Here is a 12,055-nt window from a genome sequence, read left to right as displayed (position 1 = left end):
AGCGTCAGAACCATGTTCTCTACCAGCGGAGACAGACGTCACAAAAGCATGAACGTAACTTTACTAGAGCCGTTGTACTTACCTCCACTGTTTAACGTAGACTACGGTGAGGAGACGGAAGAGCTTCCTGTATTCCTGGGTCATCTATACCACGCGTCTGTAGGACTGTCCTCCCCCACCCCGAGCTTCCACACTGGACCTCAGAACTTCTACGTCTTCCACCAGCGCACACAGTCCTCAACTGATGGCCTAAGGCCAGTGGGCAAACAACCACCATCAACCGAGACCTCGAATCATCACCTCATGAATCTTACTACCCTTATTGCTAACGAAGCTTCGAAACACTTCACGGTAAGATCGAACCGCTCGAAGCACTCCCTCATCGAATCCTCCAGTTGTTGCCCGTGCGAACAACTGTAACAGCCGGAGCCATGCAATCCATCCTTGACTGGAAAGGATAAATACATAAAAAGCCTCAGATGGTTTTCTATCGCCATGAAAAAAGAGAATTAGCTCCGTGATGACGCCAAGTTCGAACGTTCTACAAAAAAAGAAAATAACATCCACTGTCAAACGATCTAGAGGGAAACAGGAGTGATAAAAGATCGTTCATTAACGCAGATCATATGTCATATCCATGGAGAAAAATGTCTTTTTCCTTAAAGTATCAACGTTTACCATTTTTTCTCGCTATCAACATCGGCTCCGCATCAGATAAGAATTTCTGTGCAACTTGCACGTGTGTGTGTGTGTGTGTGTGTGTTTGTATCACACGTGCTCATGGCCTCTCGTCGCTTTTCATCGTCTTGTGGTAAAACTTTTGAAGGTGGGAAGAGGAAGACCCATTCCTCTGCTCGTAAAACCTGACGTATGGGGCAATGAACGTCAGTCAGTCCACAAAAATGCAGTCTAGTCTTTTATGCGCCATGACCCAGGTTCCCCCAAGCCAGCTGGTCGTTTATATATATATATATATATATATATATATTAACGTTGGAACAACATAAGAATGTATCAGTGAACCAGGAATGCTTTTCTCCACGTTTACAGCGCCACAATAACACATCAGTAAACGCTTTCTTTCGATATCCAAGTCGGTCTATCTATATCAATCTATCTGACTGTCTATCCATGTATCTATCAATCTGTATACATAACTGTGTGTGTGTGTGTGTGTGTGTGTGTGTGTGTGTGTGTGTGTGTGTACTGTTTGTTCTCTTCTCAAGTCAAGTCATAATTTCTAATTAACTTTTCTTTTAAATTCATCTGACTGTTGTTTCTGTGTCTACACAGAAACAGCAGAAGATACGTACATCAACACCTTTTCCAAATCTTTTATCATTGATTATGGAGGGTCTTACCCCAGTTGTATGAGGTCAAAGTTCAAGTACTTTACCGCAGTGAGAACCAGGATAATTGGGAGACAGCAAGCCCCCCCCTACCCCCTTGCTGACTATACGCTACAGTTGCGTGGCCAATGAAAATGGGATACAAAAATTAGCTGCTCTGGGTGCTCCTAGTTTTGATTAATGACCATATATATTCCCCCCTCCGCGCCAGCTCGGTGACTGGTCAATTTTCAAAACTCGTCTGAATTACCGATTAACTCATTAGCGAACACATGAGAGAATTTCCAACTTGATTAATACAATGCCACACTGACACAAGGTGTATGCACCATAACAGGTCACACATCGTGTACTAGACGTGTTTCCTGCAAGCGAAAATTCTTGAGGTCGGGATAAAGCTGAGCGTAACGAGCCAGTAACTCGTGATGGAGGCGATTCGAACCGCTGGTATTGCTTCTAAGAACGATCGACTCCGCTGCGGGTAGCCCCAGAGGCTTCGGTCTTTGTTTACTGATATTGAACCTAAGGAGGGACGGAGATCATGCTGGGATAAAGGCTGTGAGGCTGTGGGAAAGCGACTGTGAGGCTGTGATGGAGCTCTAGCCTCATTTTATTTTTTTCATCCGAGCGGTCTTCGCCTGCTTCGTGAGACAGAGTGAGGTATCACCCGTAGAGGCTTCGAAGCTTCACTCATGTTCGTTGGGAAACACGCAAGCGTAAAGTTCTCGGCTTCTCGCTGCAGGTGGCAATCCAAAGACTTTGATATAAATGACACTTTTGTCCACAAAACCTTGAGAAGAATTCGTATTTAGTGGAAAACTCATAAAAAAAAAGGTTGTTCTTGATCAACAATCAGTCTCTTGTGTCGAGTGAACCTTTTAACGCAGATCTACCTTTGTATTCAGTGCCTGAATTCCACTGCGCGTGGTCACATGATCATTTGTATTCGAAAGGATTCTGAAGTGGATCTAGAAATAACGTAATTCCAACATTGTATATCCAGCTCAGTCTGAAGCACTTTCTTCACGAAGCAAATCTCACCGTTTCATAAGTCCAAAAGCCTTTAAAAAAAACCCTATTGTTTAAGGTCCTATAACCGAGAACTCATCTTTTAGAATACCACACATAACTTGTTGCTTCCGAAGAAAACGACGGTTTACCGTCTTGCCAGATAAGCTGCAAGAACAGCTAGGTCGTGGAAATGTTCAGCTAAACTCCACAAAAGAAAGATCAGCTTAGTCAGTTCAGGAAACTTGGCTCCTCAATTCTTGCGTTTGTTCACTGTCACTGGAAAGTTTCAAGAGTGGAATCTGTAAACTTTTGCTTATTTTTTGGATTGTTAATTTCTCTGGAGAAGAAAACGTCGTCAGGGTCGTTAGTTCCACGCTGGAAACCACAATGAGAGATTCACTTACTCCCAGTGACCAAATATTCACACACGGAATATGGATTCTTGGAAATATAAAGGTAATCATTGATATAGACTTTCGAAGCGGATACTCAAAGTGTTGGATCGCCTTACTAACGATCCCGTAAAACCTTTGTTTGGCTCTCAACCCGACTAGTGATTTGAGGGCAAAGAATATATCCACGCGCAATGAGATTCAATACCCTGTTATCATGTGGGTGTGTGGGTCATGGTGCAGCTTGGTGGAGCTGGTTATCCCTCCTCCTCTCCCACAAAAAAAACGAAGTAAAATCTTCTTTCTGATATTGTAGTGCAATAGATTGCTACTGAACTGAACATTATCATGTTTTCTCTCTAGTGGGTTTGTGCATTCAGTGCCTCTGATTCAGATATGAAAAAAAAAGGGGAATTGTTATTCTACTAATTTCAAGACTTTAGTATCATTGTTATGTTTGGGGAGAATGGGATTGTTCTGCACTCTCGTCTCTATCTTCGGTGCCTTAGTGAATGACGTCATACAGATATGCTGAGGTTCGTTTTCACAGATCGACCTGATTAGACTCGACCAATGAATCTTTTTTTTTCCTCTTTTCTTCAATCATTCAACAACTCTTTATATCCACATACAAGAATACATAGAGAATATTTACATAATCATCGACATTTACTATCTATCATGTGGCACAAACTTGGGATATTATATATATATATATATATATATATATATATATATATATATATATATATATATATACATAAAATGGCATTTTTTGCCTATTTCACATATGCTACGAAGAAAAAAAAAAGTATATATATCAAATGGCCGACAAGGGTGGGTTTGCTGGATGCCTTGTAACGTCCTACCAGAAATCTGGTTCGAACTGCTGTGAACCTTCGAGTGAAGGAGAGAGAGAGAGAGAGAGAGAGAGAGAGAGAGAGAGATTTACATGTCTCTCTGGTGCAACTCGTTTCATTTTCGTCTTTCCCCCTCTACGAACGAAGGGGAAACATGTGATCCCTTTTTTTAATATTGTCTTTCCTCTCGACTTTCTTTATTTTCAAACAACAGGTCCAATACGGTTCTGTGTTCCTTTGTTTTCAGAGTCAATGGAAGACCCACAGACTCTCTGGTCTGGGTTCCCGAAACAAAAAAACTTGTTTCAATGTCACCAAAATTCCATTCAAGCCAAAACTCTTGGGAAGAACCACGCCTCACTACACTCGACCACAGACGGAGGGAAGACCATGTCTGCCCATCACTCATGCCTATAAGACCACAGTGAGGGCAAAAGTACGAACCTTCCCCCCACGATCAATACTACTCTCATTAGTCTTGTTTTGACCGGCCACTCATGAATGCAACACTTCATACCATTTCATACGAAAAGGACGTGCTTTATCCCAACAATAATAAGAGAGACTATGATTGTTTCCCATATCAGTTATTCAGTGTCATTTACCCTCATTTGCATAATTGCCCACTACGGCACCCCCACGCGCCCCCCCACGCGATTGGTCAGACACTCACATGGCATTATCTTGGTGAAGAATGTACTCGACCGAAGAGTACTTTTAGGATCTGAGGATGCATCTGGAGGTATGCCATCAACCACCCCACGAAATGCGTCACGAGCATGATTTCCCCGGCAACCTATAGTTCCTGACCCGTTTAACATACACGTAAGGTAAGGTCACTCTGGCGACATGTTTAAAGCTACACACACACACACACACACACACACACGGGGAAAAAATATCTTTTACGCAGTCTCTTTTTTTTTCGGCATAAAGCGAAATAAAAATTTCTCTCCCATTCCTTTGTCTTATTTCTTCCCTAACAGGAACAATCAGGGGATTCTTTCCCCTCTGTTTGTAGGTGGACGTTCTTCAAATTTGGAGGCATTTTACCTTGGCCCAAGAGACTCCATTTCGATATTTCTTTCTTTCTTTTCATTTAAGTTTCCCCTCAAATTTTTACAGCGCAGAGGGTCAAACATTCATGGTGTTCTCTTACCTTTTCTTGCAGATAGATGGAACGAGATGCGGTACGAGATAAAAAGAAATATCTCGTAACACTTCAAATTTGAAAAGGAATTGAAACTGTGTCTTTGTTTCCGCTGTATAAAATGTCGAAGCCTCAGTACCCCACCCCACTTTGCAATCAAGTACGGACATGGAGCATACCGCCGTGGCAGCGCGCTGAGGCACTCACCTGCTCTTTGGCCTCGTACATCTCGCTCCCACGTGCATCTAGCGAGACACCTTTCCCCGAACGAGTGTATACTTCAATACATCTATCTCACGCAAGCAGGGACTCTGTGGGCGTCTTCAGCACTCAGCCTCATGCCTTTGCAAGGTAACCTCTTGAAGCAAGATCAACTTCTGGGGGGATTCGAGAGGGGAAACTCGAGCTGGATGCCTATCATGTTACGTTAAAGATTCCGTCATGGAGACACGTGTGAGAGACGAAGCTTCTCTGATCTGGAGGAGGTGGCTTTCGTCCACGATCACATATGAAGGTCGACAACTGTGTGGCGATCACATATGAAGGTCGATAACTGTGTAGCGATCACATGTGAAGGTCGACAACTGTGTGGTGATCACATATGAAGGTCGACAACTGTGTGGCTATCATATATGAAGGTCGACAACTGTGTAGTGATCACATACGAAGGTCGACAACTGTGTGGCGATCACATATGAAGGTCGACAACTGTGTGGAGATCACATATGAAGGTCGACAACTGTGTGGTGATCACATATGAAGGTCGACAACTGTGTGGCGATCACATATGAAGGTCGACAACTGTGTGGCGATCACATATGAAGGTCGACAACTGTGTGGCGATCACATACGAAGGTCGACAACTGTGTGGCGATCACATGAGAAGGTCGACATCTAGGCCATGATCAGCAACTATCATTGATCCCAACGAACGCAAACACTAGTTTAGTTCGGCCACCCACCTCCCCAGCTCAATATTTGATGTCCATGTCTCTCCATTAGGAACTAAGATAAAAAAAAAAAAAACCATCACCTTGATAACATATACACTTTAGTTTGTAAGGGAGACATAGTGCCACTGTTTAATATCAACCCACAGCATCATGTAAGAGCCTCACACACATCTTTTAATGTATACGTAGGGCTGTCAGTGCCCTGAGCACACTATCACTGTGAATTAACATTGCCCTTTACGGTACATGACCCACGACAGCTCTGTCTGCAGACTGTAGGCCCAAAAAAGTAAGTCCTTTACCTTCGCCGTGACCTAAAGCACTTTAGCAAACCTCGAAAACTCGTAGGACTTCGTAGTCTCCAGACACGCCTAAGAGAGAAAGAAAGAACCCTAGAATCATCGACATACATGAAACACAGAACGAAATATGTTGATAACTTAGACATGGTCATGATATGCACACTCATACATCTGTTTAAGATGGCTGAACGCGAGGTTCGTGACGTATTTATCCATGGGTCACACCTTCGTGCTCAGGGGTTTGAGCATACGTCAACCACACCACTAGAATACTAACCTCTGTCCCGCTAAACTCCAATCTCCTCTCTTACAAGTCATTGCCCATACAGCTTCATCCATTGACACTCTTCCAGCCAGAGGAACCTCCAATACCCTTCTCAGGATCATCATACAAAGTCGTGCTTCTATAACCTCCTTCACAACCCTCTGTTAAAGCTATATGGAATCTCTCTGTGTCATTAATCATGTCATGCCACACGAAAAAAAATCACACACACACACACACACACACACACAAGGTGACTTCATTTTCATTTCACGTAACAAATGTCCGGATACGTCAGTGGAAAAAGGGAATGTACTACTGAAGAAGGAAATTATATGGGAGACCCCGTGTGTGACGGAGGCAGATAGTTTACGATCCTCTGCTGTGTGTATAGACCCATAAACCAGCTGAGCAAAAACACTGCAAAGCCAGGATGTCTTCAGTGAAACACTGCCTTAACGTATATAACGTTAAGTTATGATTCCAGCGGGTCATATGGAAAGTCAATACAATACGACTCCTGGTTGGGAAATGGGCCCGCAGTCAACCTAGCTATTCATCCTCCCTTCGGAGCTAGTCGATTATATATATATATATATATATATATATATATATATATATATATATTTTTTTTTTTTTTTTTATACTTTGTCGCTGTCTCTCGCGTTTGCGAGGTAGCGCAAGGAAACAGACGAAAGAAATGGCCCAACCCCCCCCATACACATGTATATACATACGTCCACACACGCAAATATACATACCTACACAGCTTTCCATGGTTTACCCCAGACGCTTCACATGCCTTGATTCAATCCACTGACAGCACGTCAACCCCGGTATACCACATCGCTCCAATTCACTCTATTCCTTGCCCTCCTTTCACCCTCCTGCATGTTCAGGCCCCGATCACACAAAATCTTTTTCACTCCATCTTTCCACCTCCAATTTGGTCTCCCTCTTCTCCTTGTTCCCTCCACCTCCGACACATATATCCTCTTGGTCAATCTTTCCTCACTCATTCTCTCCATGTGCCCAAACCACTTCAAAACACCCTCTTCTGCTCTCTCAACCACGCTCTTTTTATTTCCACACATCTCTCTTACCCTTACGTTACTCACTCGATCAAACCACCTCACACCACACATTGTCCTCAAACATCTCATTTCCAGCACATCCATCCTCCTGCGCACAACTCTACCCATAGCCCACGCCTCGCAACCATACAACATTGTTGGAACCACTATTCCTTCAAACATAGCCATTTTTGCTTTCCGAGATAATGTTCTCGACTTCCACACATTCTTCAAGGCCCCCAGAATTTTCGCCCCCTCCCCCACCCTATGATCCACTTCCGCTTCCATATATATATATATATATATATATATATATATATGCCCGCGTTGTCTAAGCTAATGTAAAATATCTAGGAATTCCAATATCTGCCAGTAAATACAGCCTGTCTCCCTCCATTCTCTTTTTCTAGTGACCGACATAGGCAGCATGGGCAAAACAAGACCCAGTTAAAGGTCATCTTGGGTGAAAGAAAAATGTAAAAATAAAAATGAATATAAAAATGAATCAAAGCTCTGTAGGTGTGTGTAGACTCTGAGCAATAAAGGTCATGTGAAGATTGAAAGACGAGAGGATGAAGAGAATTCCACAGTTTAGCTGTTCGAGGGAAAGACGAAAATATCATAACGGCTAATCCTCGTGTGGCCAGTCTCCACATATAAACTGTGGGAAGTGACAGCCAAACGTGTACCATGGGTCCGAATCTTGACCACGTGAGGATATAATGACAGACTCACTTGTGCGACGATGAAGTAAAGGTGCGAGTGAAAATGAAAAGAAAGATGTGTGGACCTTATGCGCTGTTAAGGAGTGCGAGTGATTGGGAGATGTGCAAGAGAAAGCGGCAGGAGGTCAAGAGAAAGTCACTCGTCAAGATCTGTGCAAATTTGAGGATGGTGTGAGCGAGTATTCTACTGGTATGACATGGTCCCTGTCTTAGTGGAAATCTCCGTTTTGTAACTATGTGCGCATGAGTGTCGTAAATGCGTGGATGATGGTGAAGGAGTAAAGCATCCATCTTCAACTCCTCAAGAATTCCAGACGATTTTTCTAAGGTTGATATCATGGGAATACGAGGTAGCTTAAATAAGAATAGTTCGTGTTAGGGCTTCTTGCATTCACTGCAAAACTGTCTCCAGCCAGACAGTACGTTATTTGAGGCGACATTCGCCGGCCAAGACGCGCGCCAGCAACCATGTTAACATATATATCTTGCAAGACATATATATATATATATATATATATATATTATATATGTAAGGTTATACCAAAATATTTCCTCTGCATAATACGACTCATATCTTCTATCGATGTCTAAAGTGCTGTCAAATATGACCATAAAAGCGAAAATCATTTTTGGTGCTTTTTTAATCCCCGGGTTCGAAGCGTGTGGAGGGTTTTAACACTGCATCAAGAGCTGAGCCAGAGGGCGCGTCCTACAAGATGCTGAACCCTTTTTTTCTTTTTTTTCTTAGAATCTTTTTATCATTTTTCCTTTGTGTTCCACATCAGGGAGTTAGAATTCATTACCGCGCACTCTGGGTTAGTTCGGTGGTCGTTTATCGAAGGTTCTGTTGGAGTGGTGATCCTAAAAGCTTTCAAAGACGCTTCGCCGCCTCTGAACTCGTAATCTGAACTCTTATTTCCGACGTTTATGGATCAGTTGTTCCTGCAAGACTCCTTAAGGTTTACCGAGATTCCGGTCTGGTATAGATAGATAGATAGATAAGCGACGTCTTTGAAGCAGTACTAGGAAATGTTCCTCGACATTTAGAAGAACATTAGGATATGTTCCATACCGTGAACGTCTCAGTTTCTTATCACTCTCAGTTCTTAAGGAGCTTCTCGCTTCTCCTGACGCTCGTCCACAAGGTGATGCGTACAATTTTCGTGGTGGAATATATATTTTTCCCCATCTCTTTCATACTCCTTCGCGACCATCTTAGCGAGAGTGTGTTTGGTGCTGTTGCCTCGGGCCGTTGGTGTCATAGGCTGAAGGCAAAAGTGACGTGATGTCTTAAGGTGACGTCAAGGAGGTAAAGAATATATGACTCTGGAATTTCCAGGGAAGTAGAGGGAGTCAAGTGTGTGATGTCATGCACCCGCTTCACTATGTGATGTCATGTATCTGCTTCACTATGTAATGTCATGCACCCGCTTCACTATGTGATGTCATGCACCCGCTTCACTATGTGATGTCATGCACCCGCTTCACTGTGTGATGTCATGTACCTGCTTCACTATGTGATGTCATGCACCCGCTTCACTGCGATGCCATGTACCTGCATCACTATGTGATGTTATGCACCCGCTTCACTATGTGATGTCATGTACCTGCTTCACTATGTGATGTCATGAATCCGCTTCACTATGTGATGTCATGCACCCGCTTCACTATGTGATGCACCCGCTTCACTATGTGATGTCATGCACCTTCTTGACTATGTAGGAAAGTATGTGATGTCATATACCTTCGTTACTACATAAGTAGGTATGTTATGGCATATACCTGCCTCATAATACAGTCAGATATGTGATGATATACACCTGCCATACTAAGTCCACAAGTCACCAACCAGCAGCCAAATCATCTCTGGCATACATATGCAGCAGCCCAACACAGCATATGAAGTGGATCCTTCCTGCCACAAATCATGCTGTTGTTATAACAAGAAACACGATAATAACCTGTGCTCGATACATACCGGGTATAGAATCCTCAGGGGGTATGCGCCAGGCAAAGGACTAGCAACGGTGTTAGACAAACAGCAAGGATACATGAACGCAACCTCCGCAGTGTCACACAGCTTCGCAGTGGAGTGTGTGTGTGTGTGTGTGTGTGTGTGTGTGTGTGTGTGTGTGTGTGCGTGTGTGTGTGTGGGGTAAGGAAAAAAAACAAAAAACATCGCATGAATATGAGAGAGAGGAAGGGAGGGAGGGAGGCTGCCGAGCCTGAGGGATTAATAACAGAGCAATCAGAATGGGGGGGAGTGTTGTGCGGGATCTCCATGCTCATACAGCCAGCAACAAGCGGAGTTGATGAGCAGGCGTTACAGTCACTCCTCCCTCCCTCACTCACTCACGTCTCCTCACTACACACCCTCACCCCACCAACATCACCAAACCCCCCCACACTCACACACACATCCCACCTCACCTCACTACCCATCCTCACCCCATCAACACCACATACCCCCACACATATCCCACCTCACCTCACACCCATCCTCACCCCACCAACACCACATACCCCCAAAAGTACATACTCCAAGATGAAGGCATAAGGTTAAAATTATTCCCTGGGGGGAAAAAAAGGAAGAGAGAATTTCCATATCTTCATCCCCCCACCCCTCTCAGCTACGAAAGTCTTCGGGAAATTCACGAGACGATTGGGAGTCCAGCTGAAGTCGACAGCGCAAGAGAGAACAGAAACGATTTCATTTTCCTTTTTTTTTTTTTTTCCCCTGAGCATTTTCGAAGTGTGGCGGTTATCGTCCACATCCACCACCACAGTGGTGGCAATGGGGGGGTTGTCCCTCCTCCCCTTTTAGGGGGTAAGAGCGCCCCAACACGGGGAGGGAGACGAACCCCAGACAGTAGGATCTGGGGGTCTGTGTTCATTGCTCTGGTCTGTTCTGTATCTAGTTCCAGGCTACGGATGTGTTCTGTTATCTGTAATTTCCTTTCCTTCTTGTTCGAACTGCCCTATGATGTTACACACACACACACACACACACATATATATATATATATATATATATATATATATATATATATATATATATATATATCCGTGGTAGAGGCACATTCTGCAATACGCTGGTGACTCAAAAAAGCACATTGAACTCCTGCTGTCATTACAGATTAGACGAGGATTCGGTACATGTCAGTCGAGGCGTCATTGTGATAAAAGTTGATCTCCATATTTCGCTATCATTCCTCTCCCTGGAAACTGTAAGTTTGTTAACTTACACTGAGAAGTGAAGGAAACTAGTCAGACTCTGTTGCCTCATCTTCAAGTTATTCATAGTTCGCACATGTCTGAGATGAAGAGGGTATTGTGTTGTGTTGCTTTGGGCTATCCTGGGGCACCATCTGCCAGCGAATGCTCTGGCTAGCAAATGAATGCTTTGTCGAGCCTGCAGATGGACAATACACAAGTTCATTCCGTTTTGATCTATATATACATCTATCTATCTATCTATCTATATCCGTAACAACTGTGTGTGTGTGTGTGTGTGTGTGTGTGTGTGTGTGTGTGTGAGTGTGTGTGTCCTCTATTATCATAGAGCTTTTTAAAGTTCTGTACGCTTTTTGCAGTCACATTAATTATTCAATTTATTCCGTTCATCCACCACTCTTACACTATACAAAATAGTCCACATTTTTTTTTTTTTTCAACAAGGTCCTTGCTCTGCCTGACGCCAGGAAACACAGCATCACTGACATCAGGGAATCCCCGGCTGACACCAGGGGAACCTACCAACACTCGTGGAACCCCGGCTGACACCAGGGGAACCTACCAACACTGGTGGAACCCCGGCTGACACCAGGGGAACCTACTAACACTGGTGGAACCCCGGCTGACACCAGGGGAACCTACCAGCCCTGGTGGAACCCCGGCTGACACCAGGGGAACCTGCCAGCCCTGGTGGAACCTCGGCTGACACCAGGGGAACCTACCAGCCCTGGTTGAACCCCA

The sequence above is a fragment of the Panulirus ornatus genome, chromosome 41 (assembly GCF_036320965.1).
Source record: "Panulirus ornatus isolate Po-2019 chromosome 41, ASM3632096v1, whole genome shotgun sequence".
NCBI classification, from domain to species: Eukaryota; Metazoa; Arthropoda; class Malacostraca; order Decapoda; family Palinuridae; genus Panulirus; species Panulirus ornatus.
Note: the sequence above shows the minus strand (reverse complement) of the source record.